The sequence below is a fragment of the Bubalus kerabau genome, chromosome 14, assembly GCF_029407905.1.
Source record: "Bubalus kerabau isolate K-KA32 ecotype Philippines breed swamp buffalo chromosome 14, PCC_UOA_SB_1v2, whole genome shotgun sequence".
Taxonomy (NCBI): Eukaryota; Metazoa; Chordata; class Mammalia; order Artiodactyla; family Bovidae; genus Bubalus; species Bubalus kerabau.
The window spans coordinates 13,924,819-13,941,393 of NC_073637.1; the positions used below are offsets into that span (position 1 = coordinate 13,924,819).

Sequence of the window (16,575 nt, forward strand, 5' to 3'; positions counted from 1 at the left end):
CCCTAGGGCCCAGCCTCCCTGGAAGATGACAAGGGTTAGGGAGAGAGAAAGCCCGGGCCACTTGTCGGATTTGGCAGGCAGCAGCCAACAGCTGGTCAGGCGGGTTAATGAGCCCTGCACTCTGCTCTCGTCCAGCCTGTACTGGCAAAGGCAGAGGCAAGCGGTGCAGGCCTGCTTTTCTCTTTCTATTAACAAAGCGCTATGTCATCGGATTACCTTGGCCAGGGGCCAGACCTGCTCGCCATTTGCCTGCCTCTGTGTTGCCATGGCAATGGCGATGCGCCTTTTGCCAAGGCAGCAGCTGGTGGATGGGTAGCGATTACCTGCCAAGCAGATTTACTAGCTCTAAAGTGCAGACCTTTCTCTGATAAGTAAGAGAAGAGGAAAGTTCGAGACTCAGATAAGAGGGTGGGGCTCTCTGCACCTTTTGACCCATCCCCTCGATTTTAATTGTCCAAGAGTAGATGATAATTCTCCTGCATTTGTCCAGATGCCCATCCGCTCAGCTCATCGGCCAGTCTTGTCTCATCTTTTTCTTGCATCATCTTATTCTGAAGACAGGCAATAAACAATGCAGTCTTTGTCTTTGCTGCAAGAAACATGCTACCCACCCCCAGCATTCTGCAGCAGCATTCTGCAGGGCTTTGAGGGCAGGAAGGGGTGCCGGCCTGGAAGGAATTTCCAGAAATGAAGAAAGGCAGTGCCCACTTTGGTAGAATCATGAGAATTTAGTAGAAAAACCTACAATGATTTTGGTCTTCACTTAGGAGGAGATTCCTGGGAATATCTGGATCCCTGAATTTTAGGATGGATTTTTTTCCTTCTTAAATTTTATTTCAAAAGCATTTATTAAACACCAACTGTATGTAAACTTAGTTCTAACTGAATTTCAAGCATCCATCTCCTACTACTTCGATATATATAACCAATACTGGAACTACCCAGAAGGGTAAGAGGTCAAAAGGCAGACAAGGGGAGGTGATCAGGCCGCTTCAGGCAGAGAAGGTGAATGTACTTTAGGACAGAGGTAGGATCTTTAAGTGGGGAGTAATTTGTACAGCTTGAGTCGGAGTTGTCTCCAGGAGAAAGGAGAGCAGAAGCATCACATCAGGGGAAGCAAGCTACAGTTTTCTATGCATCTGAGAAATAGGCGCTGAAGAATTTGCAAGCTGTTCTAGGTGATGGAGAGCTATTAAAGGATGGTTTAGTGGTTAAGAATCCTTCTGCCAATGCAGAAGACACGGGTTCAATCCTTGGGTAGGGAAGACCCACTGGAGAAGGGCATGGCAACCCACTCTAGTAATTCTTGCCTGGAGAATCTCATGGGCAGAGAAACCTGGTGGGCTACAGGCCATGAGATTGCAAAGAGTTGGACATGACTGAAGTGACTTAACACACACACAAGCCACAGTAAAATAACTAGTTACACTTTAGGAATGAAACTCACTGCTCTGAGGATTGGATTGAGGTGGAGCAAGAGATCGATGGGGTAAAAGGCTGAAACGTGTCTGATAAAGGGCACTGGAGGTCATAGGGAAGAGGAAGTGGATTCAAGACCTGTTTCAACAATGGTTCAGTATTATTGGATTGGCTAAAAACTCTGTTCCGGTTTTTCTGTAACATCTTATGAAAAATTCTGAATGAACGTTTTGGCCAATATCATCATAACACCTAGTACAGAGGGGAGGTCTTTCAGGCACTAGGCTCCATGTATATTTTTCTCTAGTGCACATAACTATCTCAGCCACCATCATTTCCATTAACTTCACACATACTGCATCATCAAGTCCCACTTTTCAGATGAAAAAAACCTCAACTCTGGGATGTTTCTGCATCTGCACAGCAGGTAGAACTGGCAAAGCATTGTTTTGTGGTTTTAGTTTAAAGCAGTCCAATTCTAGTCTTTGGGTCCTAACCATTTTACCACACTGCCTCCCATATTTCATTCTAAGTGAGGCAAGATACATTTCTGGGCCACCGAATGCTTATAATCTAAGACAGGGTTAGGGAGCAAACTCTTTCCAAAAGGTGTGTGCTCAGTTGCTAGTCGTGTCCGGCTCTTTGTGACCCCATGGACTGTGACCGCAAGGCTCCTCTGTCCATGGAGTTTTCCAAGCACGAGTACTGGAGTGGGTTGCCATTTCCTCTTCCAGGGAATCTTCCTGACTCAAGGATTGAACACAGGCCTCTTGTGTCTCCTACATTGGCAGGCCGATTCTTTACCACTGAGCCACCTGGGAAGCCCTGTTCTGTAAAGGGCCAGATGGTAAATACTTTAAGCTTTGTGGACCATGCAATCTTGTGTCACAGGTCCTCTGCCATGGTGGTATTACACAATACATAAATGAGTGTGGCTGTGTTCCAATACAACTGCAAGCAGGCAGCTTTGGCCTATGGGCTATAGTCTGCTAATCCCTGATGAAGGGATGAAGTATATAGGAAATTCTTTGTGTATCAAAAAATGAAAGAGCAATGGTGGGAAATCACTAAATTAGATTTGGAAGGTGATGCAGGGAAAGATTGAGGGCAGGAGGAGGAGATGACAGAGGACGAGATGGTTGTTTGGTATCACTGGCTCAATGGACATGAGTTTGAGCAAGCTCTGGGAGACTGTGAAGGACAGGGAAGGCTGACGTGCTGCAGTTCATGGAGTCACAAAGAGTGGGACACGACTCAGCAACTGAACAACAACTAGCGAGAGAGACAGAAATTTAGACCAAGAGGAACCTTAGAACTTGCAGAGTCCAAGGACTCAGAACCTGGAAAGATGACCTGAGAACCAGCAACATTCAGAAGGACTAAGGATAATGGGGCGGACTAAGGATAATGTCAGCATCTCTTAAGTGGGTGAACTTTGAAAAACTCTGCTTTCTCATCCAGGTCAACAGAGTAAAGCTTAATGAATGTTCCTGAGTACAGTTACATAAAAGTTCAGATGAAAGCATGTTGTGATGCCTTTTATACTTATGTGAACAACATTTAGAAGAGTATAAATCTCCTGGAATTATTTGTAGAATCATTTGTAGATATGTGTGTATGTGATCATCCTGTCACCTCATTCCCATGTAGAGAGAAATAGCATAACTAACTCAACGGGTAAAGACACAAGTGCTGGGCTCAGATAGACCTGGGTCAAGTAGGGTTCTTCCAGTTAGTAACTCTGTTACACAGAGCACGATGTTTATCCTCTCTTTATTTTACTTAAAAACATTTATTGCAGTATAGTTGCTTTACAATGTTGTCTTACTTTCTACCGTACAGCAAAGTGAATCAGCCATATGCAGACATCTCTGTCTCTTTTTTTGGGTTTCTTTCCCCTTTAGGTCACTACAGAGCACTGGGTAGATTTCCCTGTGATATTCAGTAGGTTCTTACTAGGCTACTGGCCCTCTCTTACTTTGCATATCTATAAAGTGGGACAAAAATGATACTGTCATATAGGAGGGTGTTATTCTGAGAACTGAATGAGATGATAAATATAAATCATTGTACTCAGAGCCCCCCGAGTAGGATGAGAGTGAAGGCCAAGTGTAACTCTCTCCTTCCGTCTAGTTGAGGGGTTGAGCTCATGACCTCTGGAGGCAAGCATTTGTATACCATTTTCTTTATTTGCAAATAAAATGACAGACTGTACCTCACTGAGCTATTGTGAAGATAAAATGAGATGATGTTTATGAAGAGTTTAAAGGATGTTTGACACATAGTAGACATCCTTTACGTTTTAAATTTATGCAGATGGGTGAACAGAGGCCCCCAAATTAAGTGACTTGTCCAAAGTCACAGTGCCTCTGGGAGATCTTCCAATCTTGGAAATGAAAGGATGGTAGAACGTTCAATTCTAGAACATTGCACTTGGCTTCATGTCAGTTTTAAAAGGAAATGTCTTATTAATGGTAAACATTCCTGTAGTGCTGACCAGACTGCCAACAATATTCTGTTTTCCATTGACATCCCATTCATCCTTTCAATAACCCTGTAAAGTGAAAGTCGCTCAGTCGTGTCTAACTCTTTATGACGCGGAATTCTCCAGGCCAGAATACTGGAGTGGGTAGCCTTTCCCTTCTCCAGGGGATCTTTCCAACCCAGGAATCAAACCGGGGTCTCTTGCATTGCAGGTGGATTCTTTGCCAGCTGAGCTATCAGGGAGGTGAGTGCTATTATGATCCCCATTTTTGTATGAGGAAATAAGACACAAAATGGTTAAAATACTTTCTTATACTGACACAAGAGTCAATGGCAGAGCTGGGATTTAAACACAAGCATTTTGCTGCACTGCCTTCAAATACTCTTTTTAAGGTCAGACAGAAGAATAGTAGAGGATAAGGAGGAACGGCTAATCAGAAGGAGGACAAGATCACAAATTACTAATCAAAAGGCCTTGAAGGATGAGATGTGTCTAATTCAATAAGGTTGTCAAACATTCAGCATTTGCTATATTCACATAAGGATAAGGAAATGGCACCCCACTCCAGTATTGTTGCTTGGGAAATCCCATGGACAGAGGAACCTGGCAGGCTACAGTCCATGGGGTCACAAGAGTCAGACACGATTTAGCGACTAAACCACCACCACCATATTTGTGTATAACTGAATCACTCTGCTGTATACCTGGAAGTAACACAGTTTTGTAAAGCAACTATACTTCAATTTTAAAAACACTCAAAAAAGAAATAAAGCAAGGTAGCATTAAAAAATCATTCATTATTTATTTATTTTTCAATTAATTAATTTATTTTAATTGGAGGATAATTACTTTACAATATTGTGATGGTTTTTGCCACATATATCCACCTCGTCGATGAAGGCTTAATTACCCCCGTCTTCACCCCTGGTGAACTGCGCTTTCCCTGTTTTGGTTCCCATGGCTCCATTGTCCAGACATCTGCTACAGCACTCCCAGCACATTGTTAAGTGTGTTTTCTTCCCTTCTATCTTCTTTCTAAGTCCTTGAGCGTGGGGGCTCTGTCTTATCTGTCCTTGTATTTTCCGGACCCAGCACAGTACCTGGCACAGTATAAACACCAATTTTACTGACTGAATAAACAAATTCCAAATGAAACGAATGAGAGCTCTTTAGGGAGAGGAAGGAGACGGGTTCACAGGCCATGATAAGACTCCAGGAAAATCCGGGATTCTGTTATAATGAACTCCTCAGCTGCCTAATGAAGCTACTGCGTAACTCTCGCCTCAGCTGGATGTCGAAATGAAAGCCAACACGAGCCCATGTTCTGCTAAGAATAACACCTACGAGATAGCAGTGTTTGAAATAAGCTTGTCTCTGGAAAGGTTCCTGAGCCTTGTAATTTTACTTTTATAGTCATGGCCCCAGCATGTTTGACTTTTCAAATCCCCTCAACTGAGATCCAAGGGTCTGTTTATAAAAGCCGTATCTGAAGCTCGTTCCTCTGGGAGGTACAAGTGGGATTTCTACTCCTCTGTACAAATTGCTCCCCTGGAGTGGCATTACATTCTGCTTCTTGTAGGGCTTCTCTGTTTGGGGAAATGAGAAGAGAAAGTGAACAGCCTAATACAAAGTTGGTCATAAATGTCTCCTGGGAATGAAAGCCCTCTAACAATAAAAATAACAGTAACAACAATAATAATAACAGCCTAAAGCAGCTGTCATCCAGGAGGGGAGAGCAGATAGAGGTGTCGTAGAAGAAACCAGATCAGTACAGAGGAGCAATTGGACATCTTAAGTGCAATGTTCTAGGCAGTAGACAGGAGCCAGGGACACTGGAAGCCAGGAACACAGTAGACAGGGTCAGGGAGCAAAGAAACAGGTTGTAACACAAAGTAAAGGGACTCAGGACCTATTTTAGGAACCAAGAAGAGCTACCAGGAGGTCAAGTTTATTGGATTACAATGTGGTCTGGTTAAGATATTTAGGACGAGTCTGGAGCCCCGTGGAGACCAGACTGGGCTTCCCTTGTGGCTCAGCTGGTAAAGAATCCACCTGCAATGTGGGCCACCTGGGTTCGATCCCTGGTTTGGGAAGATCCCCCTGGAGAAGCAACAGCTACCCACTCCAGTATTCTGGCCTGGAGAACTCCATGGACTACAGTCCATGGGGTAGCAAAGAGTCAGACATGACTGAGCGACTTTTACTCACTCACTCATTCACTCACCGAAGCCCTGTTACCACAAAAACACTATGGGGGCTTTGTAATGTGCTAAGCTGGTGAGGCTAAACTAAGTTTCCCAGAACTTTTTTTTTTTTTTCCCAGAATGTCTCTGGTTAGTGTGGACTCATAGAGATTCTTATGTAAAATTTGAAGGGTGACAGTACCCTTAAGTTTTATAGATTACACAGGATGGCCCTTATTTGCCAGCTCACTTTGTCAGCAGCAGGCAATAGTTGGATTATCAACTAACCCCGCTTCCTCCAGTTCCTTCCCAAGCTTATCCATTTTCTGGGCCAGGTGTGTGTGTGTTCTGTTCTGTTGATGCAAAGTGCCAGTCAGTTTCTTCAAGACACCCACACCATCAAGGTCAGAGGCAGTGAGAACCGAGATGGACTTCAGCCCATCTTTTCTGAGTTCCAACTTGTGTTTGGGGTTATGGCTTGCTTTTCAATTTGATTTAACTTTCCTTCTCTACTGCCTGCCTTGTGGGCTTCAGGGTCTGGCATTAAATGCAAAGACAACAGCCTTACAGACATTATTCCACCAGCTGCATGGTTGAGCAAGGTCAAATCCCTGTGACATATCCCTAATTATATATAGATTTACAATACCTAGTGCTTCTGCATCTCTCTTTGAACACTTACTAATATACATATTGTCTTCATAATGGAAAGACCATGAGCTCTGAACCAGATAAACCTGAATTCAAATCCTGCTCTTGCTACTTGTTTTTAATCTTCCATGTAGATTCTTATCTGAATGAGCCTCAGTTCTCTCATCTGTAACTTGAGGATAATGCTGACCTCATTGGGTTAGGGGAAGAATTAAGAGTGTTAAATATGCACAGCACTAGCTCATAGTAGGTGGTCAATTATGATGGGGAAGAAGGTGTTCTGTTGTTTATTGACTAGAGAGAATTTTCCTTCTCTCCCATTCATCCAAAATAGCTTTATTAGAACAATGGTACTTGGTACTTGCTCCATGGCTAATCAGTCATTTGTGATCACAACAAGCTACTTCCAGAAAGTGATGGAGTTGGGGCTGGTTTGACTCAGGCCCTGCTTGCTTCCTCCCATGTGAGTCACTGCAAATAATTTCCTCCTCACTGCAGGGGCAGAAATTCCTCACCCAGAATGAGCTGAGCACATGTGGCACTCTTCCTAATCCTCAAACATTTCCATATGGCCCACTGGCTGCCGGCTCCGCAGCTCTGCCTCTTCTGCCTCTTCTTGCCTCTCTTGGTTATGGCAATGATGAGGGCCAGAGTTATGAAGAAGAGAATGAAGGCCTTGCCAGACTGTGATTCTCTAATGAACCCATGGCTGAGCTCATCAGTCGTCTCTCAGCATTCAGACCGCCCTGGGATCAGCCCCCGACACCGGGATGTGTTTTGGGACAAGGACGACTTCCTTTAGCTTCATAATGGGTGTTGTCAGAGCTGGATTCCTGATGACAAGTTCATTGGTCAAACATCTCTCATGTATTTATTTAACAAGAGAATGAGTTTGGAGAATTGTGAGCATTCTCCAATAACAACAAGAAATTCAAGCCAGATTACCTATTTTCATTTGGTTTCAGTTTATGATATGCACAATGTGTCTACACAACACTGTTTCAAGTACTACTGCTGAGCAGTTCTGCACCTTTAGTGGGTTATTCCATAGCTGGTACAATTGAAAATAGCAGAAAGAGCATAGCATTGATAATGGGAAGACAGAGATTTCAGTCCTCATCTGCTACCCACTGGGGTGGGAGTGCAGGCAGGCATTCACTTCTGCAATGTCTCCCAGTTTTCTCCTCTGTAACTCCATCTCCAAGGTCCATTGTGAACACTGAGTATGTACATTTCAACATGAAATAATAGAAAAAGAACTTTTCAGCAATACATACTTTTGAATATTTACTGTGTGCCACGCAACTAGCAGGATCCTGTAGAATAAATGAAAAGAAAGACATAATTTCTATTTTCACAGGGTAGGTAAAAATTAAGACTTAAAGAGTTATTGTACAACATCAAGGCAATAATAGAAAAGGTGCCAAAAGCAGGACATGATTAGTTACCACGCAATTTGCACAGAAAATATGGGCTGCAGGAGATCAAATAAATTGAAAGAAAAAGAAGAGAAGTGAATCAGGCATATAGGTTTTAAAAGTTAATTTGTCATGATGAAAATAAGATTCAGACAGCTAAAGAAAAATAAAGGTCTGGGAAGGAAACTAGATTCTTTTCTTCAAACTGGACAATTGGTCATGGACAAGGCTCTAGACATCTCAAAGCCTCAGTTTTCCCATCTTCCATATGGGGATGGGAATTAGAGTTAAAATGATCTGATTCTATATGAGTTTCATAATTCAAGCAAGGGGGCTTCCATGGTGGCTCACTGGTAAAGAATCCACCTGCCAATGCAGAAGACATGGGTTCCATCCTTGGTCCAGGAAAGACCCCTGGAGAAGGAAATGGCAACCCACTCTAGTATTCTTGCCTGAAGAACCCCATAGACAGATGTTCTTGTCTGGAGAACCCCATGGACAGAGGAGCCCGGAGGGCTACAGTCCATGGGGTCAAAAAAAAATCAGACTCAACTTAGTGGCTGAACAACAATAACAACAAGAAATTCAAGTCAGATTATCTATCTTCATTTGGTTTCAGTTTATGATATGCATAATGTGTCTACACAACACTGTTTCAGGTACTACCGCTGAAATAGCTCCTTGACTATAAATCACACCTTACCATTGTGATTGTTAATCTTTCTTAAGGAAGATCCTATGGTTGATGCTTATCTTGGTTCCTCTTACTGTGTTTGTCAAACTGTCTGTGTGCCCATGGCCAGTGTTTAACAAAGCCAGTCGGCTGATAAGTTTGTACAATGTTGTTCCAAGCCATCGGGGGCATCACCCAAGTAGATATTTGAACTAATTCTCAGACCCCCTGAAAGAGTGCAATGCTGAAAATTTATGCAAGGAGAGAAAAATGTGTGAAAATGTTCAGCAAACTCTCTTTTTTCACAAAGCCAAGCACTTGGTGTCTTTTTTCTGTTTTTTTGCAAATTTGTGAAATGACAAAAAGATTTCTCAGGCTGTGGGGAACAGATTGTCCCTCTGGCCCAAGTAGAAGGGGGGGTGAGACACTGACTGCTGAGTAAGAAGCGTGCCCAAAGTACACAGACATGATATTTTCATTTCAACTTCAGTGGTTTGAATAGGATGACTGAGGCTTTTTATAGAATTATTGTTTTTGCCTTGTAAATTGGCAAATCTGTTTTCAATCAAGTGGGATCATTGTCTCTTGGAGTGCAATATTTCAAAAGGAAAAAAATGGTATAGTAGATCTAGATGTGGGCATCTCAGCATCCTTCTCTCCATGGAGACTTAGTAAGTTGCTGTATTGGAATAGGCGTGTGATTCATCTAAAGATAACAGACATGTGTCTTGTAATCTGTCTGGGAAACTGACTTCTGATATTTTAGAATACAGAAAAGAGCAGCAGATTGTATTCATGTCCTGGCTACTTGACATAAGCACCACTATGTAATAGAAAGCAAGATAAGTAGCATAATCTCACATTAGCAACATTATCATTTTTACCAAAGCTGTTCTTCAGCTTTGGGCAAACAGTTGTGGTCTAAAAAGGAACTTCCAGATTTGATATCCCAATGACTTGTTCATCTGCTTATTTGTTAGTTTCTGTTTCTTACTTCACTTAATGCTGCCTGATAGCATTTTCCAGGTCTGGCCTCCCACTGGACAACTGGTGAGGGTTGGGTAGGTCTTGTACATCTTGCTATCTCACCCTGTGCCTGATGCTCAAGCTTCCCAGATGGCTCAATGGTAAAGAATCCATCTGCCAATGCAGGAGATGCAGGAGACTCGGGTTTGATTCCTGTGTGTGGAAGATCCCCTGGAGGAGGAAATGGCAACCCACTCCAGCATTCTAGCCTGGGAAATCCCATTGACAGAGGAGCCTAGTAAACTACAGTCCATGGGATCACAAAGAGGTAGAAGTGACTGAGCAACTGAACACGCTGCTTATTTTGCAAACAGTAACTACGTTTAAAGATATTTTTTTCCCAAAGTGATTTTGACACCCCAAACAACCTTGTGTGTTATGTAAGGCAAGAAATAGTGTCTCTTAATTAGCTGAGACCTAAAGAGTTAACAGACCTTGTCTGAGGGTCAGCCGCTCCACCATTGTCTCCTTTCCAGGTGAACAAGTCACAAATGCATTTATTCCACCTAAAGTCTTCTTCTTCACCTGAGTATTCTCAGATAATTCTGACATTCCATTTAGGGAGCTTCCTGTGCTAAAATAATATATGAGACCTTGGCATATTCTGTATCTTTTCCTAAAATCATTCTGATGATACATAATGAGACAAAAACTCAAAAGCTCCCAACACTAAAAACCATGACACTCAAACTCTTGCAAGAATCTGAAAATAAATTTCACTTGCTATAGTACTTCAGCAACTAAGGATCCCAACTTGTGGCTGTCACAGTAATTGCTGAATGAAGTGGAATATATCCACTAGTTAAAAGAAACTAGGAAGATCTTTGATGCCACTCTTTTATCATATCAGCTATTTCTTTGGCAAGGACCCAGGGTTCTGGTTGATCAGAAAATCATGACATTATTGAAAAGTCAAGATATTGTATCTTACTTAAGAATTATTTCCCAACAGTAAAATATATATACACACATGCAAACACATGTTTTACACACACTTTTTTTCAACCTGAACTAGTATTTGCATCTTCAATTTCCAAATTACCTGGAATGTATTTTTAATATGGCATGAATTTGAGGGTTTTTTTTTTTTTTCCAAATAGGGAATGCTCACCGTCCTCACTCTATTTTTGAAAAGCCCATCTTCCCATTAATTTGTACATCAGCAATTTCCTTATTTGCCAGGGTCTGTCTCTGGGCTGCATGCTTCATCCTGTTGATCAGTCCTACACTGTGTTAATTAATGTGGCTTAAAAATAAGTCCTTATATCTGCTAGGGTAAGTATAACATCTTTGTTTTTTGGCAGAATTTTCTTAGCTATTCTTAAACAACTATTCTTCTGTACGAATTTTAAGTAACATTTTGTCAAGATCTGTGGTGGAGGGGGGTGAAACGCTACTGGAAAATTGATTGGAATGTCATCGAATATGTGGACTAATTTAAGACAAACCCACACCTCATTACCTGGTCCTCAGCCCAATAAAGTGTACTTTCCCTAATCTGACTTGTCTCACACTGCCCCCGATTCTCCAAATCTTTCCATAATATACTCAAGAATTTGTCCTCTGTCATTAGCAAATTCTCTATAACCTAAACCTGAGGATATTGATTCCTGTCAAGCTTAATAAGTCAGAGTCAGTCTTGCCTCCCACGTAATTTGTGGGTATGTTTGTGGAGAAGGTATCTTCCTTGTTCTTCATGGGCCTTTCTCAATTGTTTACCCTCTTTTCTGTCAAAATATCCTTTGAAAAAGACACAATTGGGCTACACCATCTGTTACTTGATACCTCAAATACAGAACTCTTGGGTACTTCTCTTATGAAATGTTTTAGCACCTGTCTCAGGAATTTTTTCTCCATGCCTACAGTTGTCTTCTTTCCTCTGGTGATTTTCATACTCATGTGAGTAGATTTATCCAATAGCTCAACTTCTTTGCAAGATCTCATTTTCTTCACACCTTAACTTACCCAACTACATGGTCATACTCTCAACTCTGCTCAGACTCCTCCATACCTCCCAGCATTTCTTCTCATGGCTTTTGAAAGACCTCTTCCTCTGGGTTCCTCAGAGTTCCACCCTGAGTTGCACCATCACACTCGTCAGTAATGATATCAACACTGATGGTAAGAGCAATAATCTATGGAGTATTTTCCTTGTTGAACTCATTTCTCTATGCTATGGAGAGATTTATGCTTTTTGGAAGAACAAGTTAAAAGAATTCCAAATTATAGAAACAGTGCAAGCTTCTTATATCATTGAAAGAAATGTATAGTCAGAAGGAGAAGGAAATTACATGAAAAGCATGGGGTTCACAGGGGACAAAGAGCCAGGCATCAGACAGCACTGGACTTGGACGCAATAGAAAGCTAGTCTGTCTCAACTGACCCCAGGGCTTCCCTGGTGGCTCCGATGGTAAAGAATCTGCCTGCAATGCAGGAGACCTGGGTTTGCTCCCTGCGTCAGGGAGATCCCCTGGAGAAGGAAATGACAACCCATTCCAGTATTCTCGCTTGGAGAATCCCACAGACAGAAGAGCCTGGCAGGCTGCAGTCCATGGGGTCACAAAGAGCCAGACACAACTGAGCAACTAAGCACAGCACAGAGCATTTTAGCTGTCACCGTTTAGGGAAGCAGGTGTTACTGGCAGAGGTCAGGGATGCTGTTAGATATCCTCTGGGCAGCCCCACAGCGAAGAACATTTTGAATCAACATGTTAATAGTATTGAGGCTGAGAACCTCTCTGATAAGGAAAATTCAGTAGAGATTCTGGCTCCACGATGTAAGTGCTATGCGGCAATTTGGACACTTTTTCTCACTGACTTGTGCCTCAGTTTCCTTGAGTATAGAATGACGATAATAATAATGTTTACCTCATGGAATTTTCAGCAGCATTGATAAAATAATTTATGGAGAGCTTTTCCCATGTTGTCTTACACTTAGTAAATACATAAAGAAATTGGAGTATGGCCACTAGAAAATTATATCTGGATTTAGAGATAATTTAATCCCATCTTCCACCCTATGAAGGAAGATTCTTCCCCTATAGCAAGGAGAAGGTGGGACTAATTGAGAGAGTAACTTTGACATATACAAAGTGTGTGCATGCATGCTAAGTCACTTTAGTCATATCCGGCTCTTTGCAACCCTATAGACTGTAGCCCGCCAGGCTCCTCTGTTCATAGGATTCTCCAGGCAAGAATACTGGAGTGGGTTGCCGTGGCATTGAACCTACATCTTTTATGCCTCCTGCATTGGCAGACAACTTCATTACCACTAGCGCCACCTGGGAAGCCCCTTTAGCAGAGTATAGTTGCTTTATAAATGTGCTAGTTTCTATTGTACAACAAAATGATTCAGCTATATGGATACATGTATCCCCTCCTTCTCGAGTCACCCTCCCCCCACATCCCACTGCTCTCAGTGTTCTGTGATGTCCTCACTGTATCTTGAGTCCAACTTTTCATTTTTATCCATAATGACACTCCTCCAGGCAGGCTGCCATCAACTACCTCCTGGTTTCTCACAAAAGTAACCAATTGGTCTCCTTACTTGTGTGCTTTTTGATTGCTTACTTAGTCGCTCAATTGTGTCTGACTCTTTGCAACCCTTTGGACTGCAGCCCACCTGGCTCCTCTGTCCATGGGATATTTTAGTCAAGAACACCGGAGCAAGTTGCCATTTCCTTCTCCAGGGGATCTTCCCAGCCCAGGGATCAAATGTGCATCTTCTGCATTACAAGTGGCTTCTTTACCAGCTGAGCCATCAGGGAAGCCCTGTGTATTTTTTAATCCTTCTTTAATAAGGACTTGTATTCATTTATTAGCTACGTCTACAGGTAATGCAAAAGGCTTTACATCACTTCTTTATTACTGATAAAAAGTCTATCTTGCAGCACTGGCAGTGAATTTGAAGCAGTCAAGGACCCTCTGCCCCTTAGATTCATATAAAAGTTGCTAAATATTCACATCCACAAAGATAAATTTTATTTTAAATGTCCAGGCTCTCAGAATTATTTCTTTTACTGTTCCTGTCCGAATTTGCTTCCTGATCCAATTTAGTTTCGGGGACCCATCTTGTCAGGGATATCATCTGTGGGTGTGAATGTGTTTCTATGATGTGCTTATGTCTCCTATGTAGCAAGTGATATTCATCTTTTTCAATCTTACTTCCATAAATGCTCACATTCAGACCCACACTTTCTGCCCACACCATCCATGATAAAATAAGGCCTTGACGTTCGTGGCCAGAGCAGAGAAAAGGAGAATAGAAGTGCCATTAGTCATTTTATTGCATTTTGTTTTAACTCAACCACCAGATTTGATTTTCGTTTTGAACTCAGAATGGTTTTCCACCGAATCACAAGATCAAAGAATTTTAGACCCCCAAAACCATAAAACCTAAATGTGTTTAAATGGTGACATATCACCTTTTAGCCAGAGATACTGTTTCTTAATAATTTTGAACAAATAAGCTAACCTATCTGCTGAGAATAAATAAAAACAAAATGTACCATCTGCATCTGAACTTTACACCATTCCAAGGCAGAGTTGGTCTGTTCTTTTCAGAAAAATCCCCTTTCCTTTGCTTTACTTCACATTACTTGGCCCATATACAGTTTGCCTTCAATTTATCAAAGGTATAGGTTCTTAATAGGCATAGACTAATTTCTCTAGTATGGTTTGTTCATATTCAGCAGATTTCTTTATATCTTGACTTGCTTTCCCTAATGTAAGAATGAAGGCACCAAAAAGAACGTCTCTAAAATCACAAAGTAAGCAGTATATATTTCAGAATACATATTTGAGAAAGCTTTCACTTTAGACTTCTGTTGATCGTGGCATATGTATACCAGTAGTCTTGACAAAATTGAATGGAAGACATATCTGCTAATTTTGTTTTTCTGACAGACTTCCATTAGAAATACATTATAATATTTAATATTCTCTTTCTAAAAATCATTCTTGTCTGTAACAAAAATGTTTGGTTTTGGTTACAGAATTTCTTTTTTAGAGACTTCTCTGAACATCAACAAAGTGTTAGTCACTCAGTCGTGTTCAACTCTTTGAGACCACATGCACTATAGCCCACCATGAACTATAGTTCTCTGTCCATGGGATTTTCCAGGCAAGAATACTGGAATGGATTGCCATTCCCTTCTCCAGGGGATCTTCCTGACCCAGGTATTGTACTCGGATCTCCAACCCAGGGATTAAACCCAGGTCTCCTGCGTTGCGGCAGATTCTTTACCATCTGAGCCACCAGGGATCAACAAAAACTAGCCATAAATGTCAGGAAATCACATATCCTACTGCTAGTTAGGTATCCATAGCCATTTATAATACATATTCTCACTGTGTCCTATTTTTCTTTCAATCTTTCTTGTTTTAAATTTTCTCTTTTGAGTCTCCCACCATCAACCTATTGCCTGAGTTTCCTCTCCATTCTGAGTCTTGCAACTGAAAGAGTAAGCTTGCTTTTTTTTTAAAAAAAAAAGAGTCTGTATGGCTAATCATTGTAGAAAACCAGCCAGAGGTAGAGAAATTTGCAATCACTGAATTTCACCAAGTTTTGACAATGAGAGTGGCATAATATGGTTAACCAGTACACTGGCATTTTACAAAAGGCAGAATTTGTTTAAGTTAATTTTTATTGGAGGATAGTTGCTGTTCAATGTTGTGTTAGGTTTTTTTTTTTGGCGTATGGCCAAGTGAATCAGCTGTAAGTATACATGTACTGACTCTTTTTTAGATTTCCTTCCCATTTAAGTCACCACAGAGCACTGAGTAGAGTCCAGAGTACTGTACTATTATTAGGTTCTCACTAGTTATCTATTTTATACATAGTAGTATGCATGTGTCAATCCCAATCTCCCAAGTCATCCTCCTCGCCTTCCTTCCTTTGTGTACATATGTTTGTTCTCTAAGTCTGTGACCCTATTTCTGTTTTGCAAATAAGTCCATTTCAAGATTTTTTCTAGATTCTACATTAAAAAAAAAAAAAAAGTGAAGTTGCTCAGTCATGTCCAACTCTATGCGACCCCATGGACTATAGCCCACCAGGCTCCTCTGTCCATGGGATTCTCCAGGCAAGAATACTGGAGTGGGTTGCCATTTCCTTATCCAGGGGATCTTCCCAACCCAGGGATCGAACCTAGGTCTCCTGCATTGCAGGCAGACGCTTTAACCTCTGAGCCACCAGGGAAGCATGATGTTATATGATATTTGCTTTTCTCTTTCTGAAATACTCCACTCTGTATGACCTATAATAGGTCCATCCATATTTCTGCAAATGGCACTATTTTGTTCCTTAAAAATGGCAGTATTTAAAATAAAAAAGGCAGGATTTAAAATCGTATCTCAGCTCCTTTACTTTAGAGATGTCACGTCTCTGAAATATTTTTTCCATCTTAAAAAAAAAAAAGGTAGTACTCTCCAACTTGTAAGATTAACATAAATGCTGGAGGTAATTCATACATTCAACAGATGTTTATTGAACACATTTTAAGTGTCTTGCCTTGTGCTAGGCTCTGAGTATACAAGAGTACATGTCTATTGTAGAGATCAGATAGCTCTTTGGACACAAGTTCCTATTTGATTGGGGAATGGGCACAAAAATAAATAAGTGTACAGTAAAAACAGATACTTATGAATTGCCTAAATTAAAAATATCATGTTATATGAACTAAAGGTTGAGACAGAGTCTTCTGACATTTTTTCTTACAA

At 41.3% G+C, this 16,575-nt stretch overlaps 1 non-coding gene across 1 annotated transcript; it reads right to left on the reverse strand.

Moving 5' to 3' along the window:
* Window positions 1–15,982: 15,982 nt before the first annotated feature.
* On the reverse strand, window positions 15,983–16,054 carry TRNAC-GCA (transfer RNA cysteine (anticodon GCA)). Its single transcript has one exon. It is a non-coding gene; the product is annotated as a tRNA-Cys (tRNA).
* Window positions 16,055–16,575: the final 521 nt, after the last annotated feature.